This window comes from Prionailurus viverrinus, chromosome B2, assembly GCF_022837055.1.
Source record: "Prionailurus viverrinus isolate Anna chromosome B2, UM_Priviv_1.0, whole genome shotgun sequence".
In the NCBI taxonomy this organism is placed as follows: domain Eukaryota; kingdom Metazoa; phylum Chordata; class Mammalia; order Carnivora; family Felidae; genus Prionailurus; species Prionailurus viverrinus.
Window position 1 is genome coordinate 86,264,649 of NC_062565.1, and position 15,058 is coordinate 86,279,706.

The 15,058-nt window shown below is 36.4% G+C and overlaps 1 long non-coding RNA gene across 1 annotated transcript; it reads left to right on the forward strand.

Moving 5' to 3' along the window:
- Positions 1–2,945: 2,945 nt before the first annotated feature.
- On the forward strand, positions 2,946–13,609 carry LOC125165696 (uncharacterized). The gene is made up of 6 exons (XR_007152190.1): positions 2,946–4,580; positions 5,834–5,951; positions 8,347–8,547; positions 10,459–10,613; positions 12,809–12,858; positions 13,513–13,609. It is a non-coding gene; the product is annotated as an uncharacterized LOC125165696 (long non-coding RNA).
- Positions 13,610–15,058: the final 1,449 nt, after the last annotated feature.

The following is a 15,058-nucleotide window of genomic DNA, read 5'->3' on the forward strand; positions in this document are numbered from 1 at the left end:
GGCAGAGTTTGCATCTGTTTTGAAAATTTAAACAAGTTGAAATTGATTTGTCTCATTGACCAAATGTTATAGTGCACATTTCACAGAGATGTTACTTATCTGGTTTTGTGGACAACATGCATATGTAATCACTATGTCATCTACTTTTTAGGAGCTTAAAAGTTATGTTTTCATTCAAGAAATGATTGAAAGGGGCATCTGGGTGGCTCAATAGGTTAATCATCCGACCTCAACTCAGGTCATGATACTGAGGTTCGTGAGCTTGAGCCCTGCGTCAGGCTCTGTGCTGACACAGCCTGGAGCCTGCTTCAGATTCTATGTTTATCTCTCTCTCTCTCTCTCTCTCTCTCTCTCTCTCTGCCCCTCCCCCACTTACTCTGTCTCTCTCTCCTTCAAAAATAAACATTAAAAAAAAAAAGAGATGATTGAAAACCCATGATGTGAAAAACTCTGGGGTAGGCATCATGGCCAAGAAGATAAATAGCACACTGTTTTCACTCCACCTCTCTTTTAGTAAAATTTACCCTCATCCTCACCTCAAAGTTTAGAAAATGAAACAGGAACAAGAAGGACTCAATGCAGTTCTGGAGTTTGAGCCCCACATTGGGCTTGCTGCTGTCAACCTGTCAATGCAGAGCCTGCCTCATATCCTATGTTCCCCTCTCTCTGCCCCTCCCCAGCTTTTAGTCTCCCCCCTTCCCTCCCCCTCCCCCCCAAAAGGATCGTTTGACATTATCGACTCAAACTAAGATTACTGGATTAGGTAAATTTAGTTTTCCTTCCTTCAGTAGTCCACTGGGGTTGGAGGCTTTTCAGGAAGAGCAGATCAGATAGAAAGAATAAGAGGTCAATGCACTCTTTTATTCCTTTGAACTGCAACGGAAGTGAATATGTTACCCTGCCAAATTTATCTCCTTGTGAGTGTGAATATGTACCAAATTTTTCTGAATCCTATGAAACCATAGATAAAAAATCCGCTTATCTATTTTAGTTACATTATCTTGTAGTGGAATGAGAACAGGCAACATGGGCACAATATAATTTTTGAACCTGGATCCTACTACTATCATTATGTAGACATGACCTCGTGAGTTTTCAGACTTGCTGACTGTGCTGTGATTTTATACCATTTAGTGTGTCTATATTACAAGAACATAAGAGGCTATCTTTCTTAATGGGAGATGTCTGTAATTTTTTCCAGTTTAAAATGTGTTCTTATGAGTGAACAGCATTATTTACCACTTTCTGAATGCATATCCACTGAGATAATTTATTTTTATGACAACAATTTCCATGCATTGAGGCATGTTGTATTTTCAGTTAGCTTGCATTTTCTGAGACATAGATAAATCAACTTTAATCCTTTTTTTAAGGTCTATTTTTTTCTTAGTTTTTGTAATAGCTATTAAAGAATTCCTTCGAAACAAATTAGCTTTCCTAAGGCTGTGTATATTCAGCCTATTAAAATTTGCAACAAAAGTTTATAATGAAAACCACTCAGATAATTCAAAGATGAGGCATTGTTACAGAATTAAAATAACCCCTTAGCTCTTAATGTGGTTTATTATGTGAGCAGGGCCACTAAGAGTGACAGGGGAAAAAAAAAGATTACTTTTGTTAATGTCAGCTGCCTGATATTAGCTCATCTCCCACTCATTCTTCAGTGAAATTAAACTACTTTTCTTTATTTGACAAATCCTTGAAACCTAGTGTTAGCATTGTTTCTTCTTGAAGCACAAGAACGTTCCATTCCTATTATCTCTCCAGCATTCCACCAAACACATCTTTAAATACAATTACCTATCTTCAACCTCTCATTTGTTGCTTCCTCTTAAACCTACTCAATGCCACTATTACATTAACTTCTTTTTTCTCCATCATTTCCTATGTGTTTGCATTACTAGTAAGCGGGAGCTGCACCACTTTTATTTTTTCTATTGTGGTGAGAGCACTTAACATGAAATCCCCCCTCTTAAATTTTTAAATGTACAATACAGTATTGTAACTATAGGAACAATGTTGGATAGCAGATCTCTAGAATATAATCATCTCATATAATGGCAACTCTATACCATTTGAATAGAAACTTCCCATTTCCTACTCCCCTAACCCCTCATGACCAGTATTCTACTCTCTACTTCCTTGTGTTTGACCATTTTAGATACATCACGCAAGTTGCTAAGTAAAATCAGTCAGTCCGAGAAGGACAAACACTTTCCTTTTTTTCAAGATGGCCTAGCTACCTACTTTAATGAAGGTTGAAACCAATGGCATATTCAACTTCTCTCTCCATGACTTAAAAAAATCTTGCAAATTAAATCCCCCTAACACCTTTTCCTTCTAATCTATTTCCTTCCAACGTCCTTCACAATTTTTTTTCCATCAACCATATCTATTACATCATGTATCATCAACTTTTTCCATTCAACTGAAAGTGCACAGATCTTTGCACTTGAAAAAATGGTCCTTCCATTCTTGTTATACCCTCAAATTGCAATATCTGTTTTCAATGCCCATTCAAACACTCAATCCTAATCCTTTACATTCTGTCTTCTATCCCTTTCATACTATTTTGTTTATGAATTCCACAGCTTATGTTTTGTAATCTCTCTATCCTCACTCTATAGTTTATTGTAGATATCTTTCAGTAGATAGTTTAGTTTTAGTTTTAGACAGTTTCTAGTTTATTGTAGATATCTTGAAATCCTTTTCTTTCTCTCTCATTGTTATGGGCTAATTGTATTCCCTCAAAGTTTATGTGTTGAGTCCTAGCCCCCAGCACCTCAGAATGTAGCTATCTTTGAACATAGGTCCTTTAAAGAGGTAATTAAGTAAAAATGAGGTTGTTAGGGTTGACCCTAATCCAATCTGACTGGTGATCTTATAATAGAGGGCTCTTATGACCTACAGAGACACACTGGGGATCTTTCTTTACAGAGAAAAAACCCTGCATGGCACGGTTAATGGCAGCTACCTGCAAACCAAGGAGAGCAGTCTCAGAAGAATTCAAACTTGTTAACATCCTGATCTTGGACAATTAGCCTCCGGAATGGTAAGAAAATATATTTCTTTTGTTTAAGCTGCACAGTCTATGGTATTTTGTTATGGCAGCAAAAGGGTTCTACACTCAGTTATTGTGTGTGTGCACGTGTGTGTGTGTGTGTGTGTGTGTGTGTGTGTGTGTGTGTGTTGATTTCCCACACCACCAATAATTTTCTGACAACAGCTGGGTGCCCTATTCAACTCAATTCTGACAACTATCTACCTAATGCTAGCATCATATTCCACAGGGTAAGGGCTCAGTTCTGCAAGACTGCCCTCCTCCCCCATGCTCCTCTCAGATGCCAATTGTAAGCCCATGTTATCATCTGGGTTTCTGACTACAGATTAGAGATTTCCAAGACCCTCTCCTCAGGTTAATTTGCTAGGGAAGCTCACAGAACTTAGAGAAAGACTTTACTTACTAGATCACCAGATTATTATAAAGCAATAGATCTCAGGAACAGACAGATGGAAGAGATGCATAGAGCAAGACTTGGGAAAAGGATGTGGAGCTACCATGCTTTGCCACTCTCCTCTGATCTCCTCATGTTCACCCACCTGAAAGCTCTCCAAATACCACCCTTTTAGGTTCTTATGGAGGTTTTATTATATAGGCATGCTTGATTAAATCATCAGCTGTTAGTGACTGGACTCACTCTCCAGCCCCTCTCTTCCCAGTATGTTTGTTTAAGGGTGGAGTGGAACTGAAAGTTTCAACAGTCTATAATCACAGGTTGGCTCTCCTGGAAACCAGCCCTCATCCTTAGGTTTGTTGCAAAAGTCACTTCATTGGCAACAGAAACATGTTTATTGTTTCCATTCCTTAGGAAATCCTAATGGTTTTAGGAGCTCTGTGCTGGAAGGATGTCAAAAAGTAAACATATATTTCTTCCTATAATCGCAATATCACACAGCCCTAGCAAGTTAATTTACCCATTGAACACTGGTAATCTCACTTCTCACTTCATCTGTGTTCTCACCCTTCATCTATGTTGGCTGGCTCATCTTCCATTTACTTCACATTTTATCTAAACTTATTTTATTTCCCTTAATGTCAACTTCTTCCTTAATTATTTTCTAAAAGTCCATAGTCACCTCCAAACAGATCACTTTGAAATCTATATATTTATTTCCACAGCTCATATAAAATATGTCTCCTTGTTCTGTTATCAGCTGCACAGCTTCACCTCAGTGATACACCAGCCCGATTCTGTATACACAAAATTAGACTTGTCTCCGTATGTTCAAGGCATTGTGTACTTTTTGTATCCTTGTCTATTATATACATGGCCCATATCCTATTTATGGTGCCACGGTTTTCTCTCATTTTAATCACTGAAACTCCTGTATTTATCCCTCTGCAGCATCTCTCAATTTATTTCCTTTTCCATGTTGCTATCACTGGAGTTCAGGTCATGATACTAATGGAAAACTTCAGCCTCTCTAGCTGAATTGAAGCCCTCTGTATTCTACCCCCAAGAAACAGCAGCGCTGATGGAGGTCTGGTGAAGAATATTATTAGGTCATGGCGCTGAGAGGTAAGAGTTTTTGTCATGAGTATTAAAGTGATTCAGAACTCTTATTTTTATGACATTTGTCCCTTTTCCTTTGGATTCATGCGTATGTGTCTCATGTTTACTTTTTTTTATCTCTCTCTTATTCCTTTTTCCTTTTGTAAGAAGAGGGTCACATCTCCACCTCTCTTTTAGTAAAATTTACCCTCATCCTCACCTCAAAGTTTAGAAAATGAAACAGGAACAAGAAGGACTCAATGAAGATAACCAATACAGACTAAATTGCTTAAAGGTTTTTTGTTTTGTTTTGTTTTGTTTGTTTTTAACTGTATAGTAGATTCTCTACTGAATGTTCTGTAAGATACTCTGCTCTGGCTGGTCAGACCTCGAATATATTCAGCTCCTTTAAAAATTTCATTTGGTGATCTTTCAGCAAATAGCTCCCAGAAGTTGTCCTGTTCCAGTAATTATTCTCTGATGGCCTCATGGAGTCTGATCACATGTGACAGTTCCATATTTAAAGACCAACGGAACCCTTCTGTAAATTTTAGTGCCTTTTCTTGTGTTGCTTCCTCCCCTTACAGTTCCACCCTAAAAATTCCAGCTGCTTAGGCTTCACTGATTTCTGCTTGCTAACTCCTCAACTGAGCAAAAATGCCACCCTTATATAAATTCTCTCTCCCTGCTCCACAGTCTGGAATACACATCCAGGCAGAAAGCTGAAACAATTGTAGGTCTTAGCATGTTTTTTCCTCTCTTTAAGGGCAGTCGGCTCTGGGTATAGCCTAATGTCTGGAAACAGACACACAGGTTATTTGTACATATTTATCTGGTTATTTACACAGAAGAAAAGTCTAGTACCATTTACTCCATCATGACCCGAAGTGGAATTACTCAGATACATTTTTTTTTTAATTGAAGGTCAGATACAATTTGTATTCCCACTTTACAGAGAAGGAAACTGAAGCACAGATAATTAAGGTAATTTGGCTCAGATAACAAAGATGTTGAATATTGAGCCACAATTCAGATATGGATCTCTGTGACAAGGCCTATTATCAACTGATGGCAGTTCACCTCCTCTCATGGACGAATAGGATCTTTGAGATTCTTTCAGGCTTTGTAAAATCCAATTATTAACTATAGTCATAGTAGTAGCAGCAGTAACGGCACCAGTAATAATAGTAATGGGGCAAAGAATGGCCATATTTATATGTAAATAGTAATTTATACTTTGCAAAGTAACTTCGCGTTTATTTCTCATTGATCTTTACAAGGCTTCCAAATTTCCTCACTTTCATTGCTTCACCTGTGCTGTGAAGAAAAGCTGTAACTTTTGCTATGTTCCTAAGAGAAGGTATGCATGCTCTCACTAATGTGACAGGTGACCAACAGGTGAGATGGGAAGGGGATAATCAATCTGTGAAAAAGGAGTTTTTACATTTTTTTAAACTACTTAATGGCATGAATTAAAAATAAAATCTTATTTATTCATTTTTTTAAAGAGGCACCTGGCTGGTTCAGTCAGTAGAGTATGCAACTCTTGATCTTGGGGTTGTGAGTTTGAGCTCTACATTGGATGCACAGATTACTTAAAAATAAAATCTCTTTAAAAATATTTTAAAAACTGCTCATTGGCAGAAAAGTTGCCTCTTTATTTCTCTGAGGATAAAAATAGTCTAGATCAAAATGACCTGATTTAAGCTTATTTGATAGCTTCTAAATTTGGTCAGTGGCATGGTGATTTTTACAGATTCATAGAATTTTAGGTTTTGAAAGTTTGCTCACTGTGCTTTTTTCCTAATTGTTTCAATAATTACATTATTGAAATCAAACAAAGGCTAAAAATAAAATGAAATGGAAAAGTACCTAAGGCTTTGGACACCTGAGATTATGCCCACAGAATCAAACATGTCGAGCCAGAAATTTAGATTAGAATTATACTAGCATGAGGGTATAACTAATATGAAAATAACTGTGGCATTAAGTGTCTTAAATTATAGTATTTAAATTTTTTTCAATCATGTACATTGTATTATCTAAATGCATCAGTGTTTAAATCATTCTTTTGAGATTACAGTTTCTAAAGGAGAAATGGGGGGAGACTATTAAAATGTCAGTAATACAAGTAGAAAAGCAAAATATCATTCTGGTTAAACTTTCAAATGCAGATCTTTGAAGGGAGGAGGTATACTAAATAATCTCTGTTCTAATCACAAAAGAGCACAATGATTGCTCTTGTTCTGTTGTTGCTGTCCTTGAGTTTGTTTAGTCACTTAAATCAACCTATCATCCTCTTCTGTTTTGAATACAACACAATGTTTTAAAATTATTATTTCCATAAGTCAGAGAAAGACAAATACCATATCATTTCACTTATATGTGGAATTTAAGAAACAAAACAGATGAATGAACATAGGGGGAGGGAAAAAGAAAAAGAGAGAGGGAAGCAAACCATAAGAGAGCAAACCTCCCAACTATAGAGAACAAACTGAGGGTTGATAGAGGGGAGGTAAGCAGGGCATGGGTTAAATGAGTGATGAGTTAGTTCTAAGGAGAGCACTTGTGTTAAGCACTGGATGTTGTATGTAAATGATGAATCACTGAATCTACTCCTGAAACCAATATCACACTATATGTTAACTAACTAGAATTTAAATAAAAACTTGAAAAATATATAATACAATTATTACTTCTTGGCCTCCAGAAAGGAAGAGAAATAAAGCCTCCATTTTGATTCCTCATGAGAAAGTCTCATTTTGAATCAAGTATTCATCCCAAAAAATGTGGGGAACTTTCAATCCCCTACATTTGTATGGCATATTCTCATGAGTAAAAAGCACATGAATTATTCTAGAAAAAGCCATTTTATTGCTCACTTTAAAGGTCCATGTTCTAAAGAAAACAGGTTAATGGGAAAGGTTAAAGGTTAATGGGTTAAAAGTTCTAATGGGAGTAACAGGAAAGGTCCAAGTTTGGGAGTCCTTATTTATTAAAAATTACATTAAAATCTAGGGCATAGGGTTGTAGAAGGGTGAACATAATAACTGTTAACACAAATCAGTTTCATCCCTCATGCTTCTGTAATTAGGGCCATAGTTTACCCAACAGATATCCTTGCATTTTAGACCATAAGTTGACACATCAGCTGAGTGGAGCTCACTATGGGGAAAATGCACGTGTTACAGAGGAATCATCTTCAGTATATAGACATGGAATAGGAAAAGCATTATGGTTACAGCATGGTCAGTTGCTTATTTTTTTTCCAACATGGCTCTTGTCATAATCATAAGCCTTTGGAGGGTTTATAAAACAAGATCACTTCCCAGGATGCACTGTGGGAGAGAAATTCCCTCACCATGGTAGGGAAGCATGGCCACATCCTACCTGCCCTCATGGCAAGTAGTTTCACTTGTGTGTGGGAAAAATGGAACAGTTATCTCATTCATTGTACACCCTCACTTGTCCCTAATATTTCTGCCAAACATTTTACTAATTTAAAATTAAAACTGTACACATGGCATGCCAGAGATCATTATTTTCAGTCCTAAAGGACTATCTTTGCTAATGTGAAGTCAGGAAGCCAAAAAGCCTGTTTCTGGAATTAATTACTGTACTGGTTGTAAAGATTAATAAAAATAAAATGATTTGGAAAACAATATGGACTGAGTAGGACACATGTGTGGGGAAATGGAGAAGGTAATGAGAAAATCAACCTAAATTTGTTGTAGGACTCCAAGATAAAAATCTAGCCCATCTACCATTTTTCGCTTTTATTCCTTTCTTCTAGGCCACACTTTCTCTTTTTCCAGTATGCTCCTGAGTTCATCTTTCTTTTAAAGCAGTGCTGACCAAGTTGAGGTATTACACATAATCAACTAGCATGTGGTTTGCACATTTTTTTTTGCACTGGAAGAATGTGGACATGAATTGCTGACTATCTCAGTGTGTAAAATCCTCAACATATAAATCTACGTAAAGTGCAATCATCGTGAGTATTTGGGCAAGTGTGGCTGCCAGTGACTGCAATACCTCTTTGCATGCACTATCAAAGGCATTGAAAAGAATGTTGGAAAAAAATTTTAGAATGGAAATCACTGCCATTTCACCCTAGATTTCTACAAAGAACACCACAGACCGTGGGGCATGGAAATTTCCATTGAACTATGCTTATTTCTCTCTTGCATTAATTTCAGTTCAAGTTGACTGCTTCAATAAAATAGAAAGCAAAAGCAATGCCAACCCATACCTTTTTCCAGATCATAAAAATTACTATACTCTTGAGAACATAACTCTAGAGAAATATGTCATAAGTTATATAAAACAACATTCTGAAATAAAGTAATGAAAGGTATCCTTTTATGAGGAATTAGTTTAATATTTTTTAAAAACTTGATTCTAGATCTAAGGTTATTGGAGAATTAAGTAACGCCTTTAAATTAATACTTGACCCAGTTTAGTTATCTAATAAATTTTCTGATGTTCCTGTCATTGATATGTATATTAACCACATATGGAAGAATAATATTTGAATATAAAAGCTGAATTATTTCTCTTTGTATGAGTCTAGCAAGACTGTCTTTATTCTGGTTGATTCTAGTGATATATGAGGAAGTTACCTCAGTGGCACACATTATAGCTACATTAATTGGTGATCTGTTTTATTTTGTTTTCTTATGAGTATTTGGGGACTTAAATTCCATTTTGAAACAGAATTTTTTTTTTATGTTTATTTATTTTGAGGGAGAGAGGTGGGGGGGAGAGAATCCCAAGCAGGATCCAGGCTGTCAGCGCAGAGCCTGATGCAGGGCTCAGTCTCACAAACTGTGAGATCATGACCCAAGCTGAAATCAGGAGTCAGACGTTTAAGTGACTGAGCCACCCAGGTACCCTGAAACAGAATTCTTATGAAAATAAGCATAATCAAATAGATATATATTTTGTTCTCTGCATATAATCAGGCCATTAAGTATTCTGTTTTTTCTTATCTAAGATTTACTCCATAAATCTATCTGAATAGGAGGAATTACCTATTATGATGTTAATAAGTAACAAGCATACTTCTCCTTGAGAAATTAATAAATAATTGAGTTTCAGGATACTGAAGAACTATAATCATTGGTGGAAGAAATTCCAATGATATTTTCACTGTTGGAAGAAATTCAATATGCTCTTTGCTACAGAAGGGATATATATTAAAATGGTTATAGAAATAAAAAACATCCAAAGAATAATTAAAATATTAGTACATAAAGCTTCTCCTATCCTCTCATGCATATATGCAAATGAGTTCCTTCCTATGAAATGTCAGAGATTTTCTCCATAATTAGCTTAAGGGAATTATGTGACCTAGAACAGAAATTTCAAATGGTAGTATCCCAAACATTCATAGTTCTTGGTACTTGCTTTCTGTTATAGACCTCTAATGAGAAAAAGATTCAATACTTTAGAACTCACAAGTGGCTTGTAAGAATACATGACTCTGAGAATTTTAGGGTGAGAATATAACACTGTTTTGGGGCACCTGGGTGGCTCAGTCGGTTAAGCATCCAACTTCATGGTTCATGGGTTCAAGCCCTGCCTCAGGCTCTGTGCTGACAGTGTGGAGCCTGCCTGGGATTCTGTCTCTAACCTCCCACCTCTCTCTCCCTCTCTCTCTTTCTCTTTCTCTCTCTCTATCCCCCTCCCCCACTCACATTTTCTCCTTTCAAAAGTAAATACTTAAAAAAATAAAAGAATGTAACACTGCAACATTTAATAAAGAAGAGATATTAAGCTTACGCCCTTTTCCCCTTATTTATGTGAAACGGTTGAAACAGCATGTAGTAATTAAGTGGTAAATATTGTACAAATGTAAAAATTAATTCATTAATTTGCTCAATAACTTTTTTCTTTTCCCCAGAAATCACGGTGTACTGCATTGCTGCAGGAGCTGTATATACGGACGTGAAGCACATATTAGTGCCAGGGGCAGTCAAGTACAAAGAGCACTATAACACAGAGAGTACTCAGTGCTATAATAGAACAAAGAGCAAAGTCATCCAGGAACAACACATGGTAGGTTCTTGGAGAAAGGGCAAAAAATTGGGAAATGGCTGTCAAATGGAGTCACAATATCAGAAAGGGCATAAACGATTTGTAAAAATCAGCATATATTTAAAAATAAGTAAGATAACTTCCAATAATTCTTATTTTAGATTAAAAAAAACAGTATTAAAGGATAGTGATTGGAGAGTGGGGTTGAGAGCCATTTTATTTAGGCCTATGAAGTTGCACTTTTGACAGAGATCTGAATAATGAGAAGAAACCATAGGATCTTAAGGAAGGGCATACCAGATAACAATAACTACTAGTGCAAATGGCCTGAGGCAGGAAAAAGTTTGACATGTTCAAAGACAAAGAGAAGGGCAGTAGAACAGTGTGGGTTTACAGGGGAATAAGCTCAGGGGATCTTGTATGACTTAAGCTCATAGATGTAAAGACTTGTGTATTGATTTAGCCTTGCAGGTAATGTAATAATTCTTAATTATAATGGAGAATCTTAAGCTGGGGAATAAATCCTAGGTCAATTGTTCACTTCTATATCACTGTACCTAGAAGTAGGCCAGCCACAAAGTAGTTACTCAATAAGTATTTACAGTGAATACATGATTGCTAAGGCAATGTTTGAAAAGTGGTGATTAAAATATGAAAAGAGAACTCCGATCCATTACTTACTTTCTCTATATGTCATGCTATCACTATTACATGATTTTTAAAAACATCATTAAAAAAGACATGATCATTTAAGCCGGCAGAAATAATCCAATTTCTCTTCTGCACCCATAGTTTATAGTTTTTAGTTTATATCATTATGTAAGAATACTAGTAGTGGCCTTGGGACAGCTGTCAAGGAATATCTTCTTAAGAGGATGATACATCTAAAACCTTAGACCTTTGTTGAGATTTTATGTGTTATTATTTAAAAGACGATTTAATCGGGAACCAAAGCTTTTTATGGGGCTCCCTTGTCAAGCCAGGGCTCACACTGGCATATCACTTTACTAGTATCAACTACATAAAAAAATAAAAATAAAAATAAAAAACTTCAGAATAGTTTTAAATCTCACAACTTAGACATTTTTTTATAATGATTTAAGAAATAAAATATACTACAACTTAAAAAAAAAAACCTTAGATCCTTGGAATGGATGAGAATCTGTGAATATGATGGCTTGTGATTAAATTTTCATTTTCGAAGAGATTGAAAAAGCACAACGATAAAGCTGGTTCATCCTTACATAATATGCTCAGTTAATCTTAGGAGAGCACCTCAAACAACAAAAAGCATTCAGAAAATCCAAATCTTCTGAAACTTTCTAATCCTTGCGTGCAATGCTGTTCAAAATTGGATTTCTTTGGAATTGTTCTATTGTATTTGTGTCAAAACAGGTAATATTTTTCTGGTCCACTAAACTAAACCTTATTTCAACTTTGATGGATATAAAATAGCTCCTTTTTATCTGGGAAGGATATAGCACATAGTGCTTATGATTTTCTCTCAAAGAAACTTATTTTGTTCATACTGTGGAACTAGTACATCGACTCTGCAAGCTTTTGACATGAAAATCTCATGTAGACTCTCTTCTTACCTATACCAAATGGGATTATTAAATGAAATATTAATATGTGCAATTACCTGGACTGATAACAATGAACAAGAAGAAATCAGAGAAGGAAAGCATATAAACAATGAATATGCACTCAGGGGACTCTCTGAAAAGTTATTTTAAGATGATTTTAAGAGCAATTTTAAGTTCACAGCAAAACCTGGTTTTTTTAAATGTTATTTTTAAATGTTTATTCATTTTTGAAAGACAGAGAGAGACAGAGCACAAGCAGGGGTGGGGCAGAGAGAGGGGGACACGGTCTCTGAAGCAGGTTCCAGGCTCTGAGCTGTCAGCACAGAGCCTGATGAGGGGCTTGAACCCCAGAACCATGAGATCATGACCTGAGCTGAAGTCGGATGCTTAATCGGATGAGCCCCCCAGGTGCCCAAAACCTGTTTTTTAAAAACAATATGTACATAAAATGCAAGAAGGGAGTATGTAGGCAAGAGTAAATCAAAGTAGCAAAATATGTAAGAATATGACAGTAATAATGGCAAGTATTTATTGAGCACTTCAGATGCTATTTAAAATACTCTATATGTTATTTAATTTAACCTTCACAATAATGTTATGATAGCTACCATTACTTTCTTCTTTTTACAGATGAAGAAACCAAGAGCAGAATGGTTAAGTACCTTACAACCCCCCATTTAGTAAGTGAAGGGGACATATTTGAATGAACACAGGTAGCATGTTCCAGAAACCTATGGGGCAGCTTGAGAGGCATCGCTTCGATTTCCCTCCAAGAAAGTTGGCTGTTTGGCCGCAAGAAACACAGTTGGCTGACAGTGCCTCATTACAATATCTAAATTTTTGAACCAATGTTACACTCTTCCCAGGCTTTCCCCAGCCAATGAGGAGCATGGCAGAGATGCTGGAGTCTGGCATTTCTACCTATTGTGAGTCTGCTCTATGGGTAATTTTGCTCCAAAGCTCCTTTGGCCAGATGAGAATGTGACAGAATTCTATATCAGTTTAAGACTTTCTTCTCTTTTCACAGAAGACAGATCTGGATTGCATTCTGAAGCCTCTTCCTGCACACCCCCTCCCTCCCTAATTAAACTTCTGCATTCCTAAATCCAGTTCATGGTCTGTTTCCCAGAGACACAACTCAGACACAGTAACTCTCAATTACTCTGTGATGATGACTCCAAGAAAACACAGAAAAAATGAATTTGTGACTTAATGAAATTAACAATGTGTTTTATATACTATATGCCAAACACTATGCTAAATGTTTTCTATTTACATTGTATGTTCCTTAAGTGCTTAACAAACCCTAAATGGTTATATGTATTTTTTTTCAGAATTACAGATGAAGAAAACTTCTAAAAGCTAAGAAAGTCACTCAAACCAATAAACAAAACAGAATTAAGATTCACATCCATGTGTTCTTGAGTCCATTACGACACCAATTTTAAAATAAAAAAAAAAAATCTATACTCTTCTAAAGTTACTTGTAGAGATGAGAAGAAAAACTGGACATACTGCTTAGTGAAAATTATAACAAATAAAAGAAGGAAGAATATTCAAACATTCCTTGAATTCCATCTTTTGTAGCAAAGAAAATGACTTTCAAGCTAAAAATCTAGAACAATATAAAAAAGATATTACTGCTTGAGGTAATATGTAAATGGTCTGAGACACTCCCTAGTTACTTTAAATTAACCCAAGTCTCGAAACAGAAGATTTATACACTAGGGAGCCGTAGAAATGTACAAATATGATCTCAAAGTCACTGCCATAAATATTTTAATTATGCAGGAAGAGAAAAATGCAGAACAACCAGAAAGAAGCAAATGACTCAATTTTCAAAAAGAGGAAATGTGTGGCTACATTATATATTGACCTCTGGATAAAAAAAAATATGGAATGGCTCTCAATTAGACTTAATTTGTATTTTGTAAAAAATTTATATAAAGTCCAACTAAAAAGATCAAGAAAAATACATGAAAGATTATACAACATACAGAAACTAGAAATACCCTATCACACATATATACAGATACAGATACATTAAGAACGAAATTTGGTTTTCTTCACAAATTGTTTTATAATTTTCCAAAGTCTACACAGTGAATGATAGCTTAGAGTCATTAGTCTAAATATCAGCAAGAATTCACACAGGCAGGGCCTCTCGTTTCCACTCTCTGTTGCTTCCTTGATTTGTCACCAAGAGGTTAAGTGTTGTCTTAGTCTGTTCAGGCTGCTATAACAAGATTCCACAGACTGAATAACTTACAAACAACGAAACCTTATTTCTCACAGTTCTGGAGGCTGGAAGTCTGAGATCAATGCATTGGCATAGTCACGTTTCGGTAAAGGCTCTCTTTCTGGTTCACAGCCAGTGCCTTCTCTCAGTTCTCACACAGCCAAAGGTCTTTCAGCACTTTCCTTCCTTCCTTCCTTCCTTCCTTCCTTCCTTCCTTCCTTCCTTCCTTCCCTTCCTTCCCTTCCTTCCCTTCCTTCCCTTCCTTTCCTTCCCCCCTTCCCTCCTTCCCTCCTTCCCTCCTTCCCTCCTTCCTTAATGTAAATTCCAGTTACCTAACATATAGTGTAATATTAGTTTCAGGTGTTCACAATAGTGATTCAACAGTTCCAAACAACACCTGGTGTTCATCACAGCAAGTGAACTCCTTAATCCCCATCACCCGTTTAATCCATCCCCCTACTGCCCCTCTCTAATAGCACTCAAGAGGGCTCTGCTCCCATGACTTAAGAACCTCCCCAAGGTCCCACACCTCTTAATACCATCATCTTTGGGGATTAGGATTTTAACATGTGAATTTGGGGCAGGGGGGACACAAACACTCAGCCCATAACAAGTATCCTCAGGAACCTGGCAATAGGGCT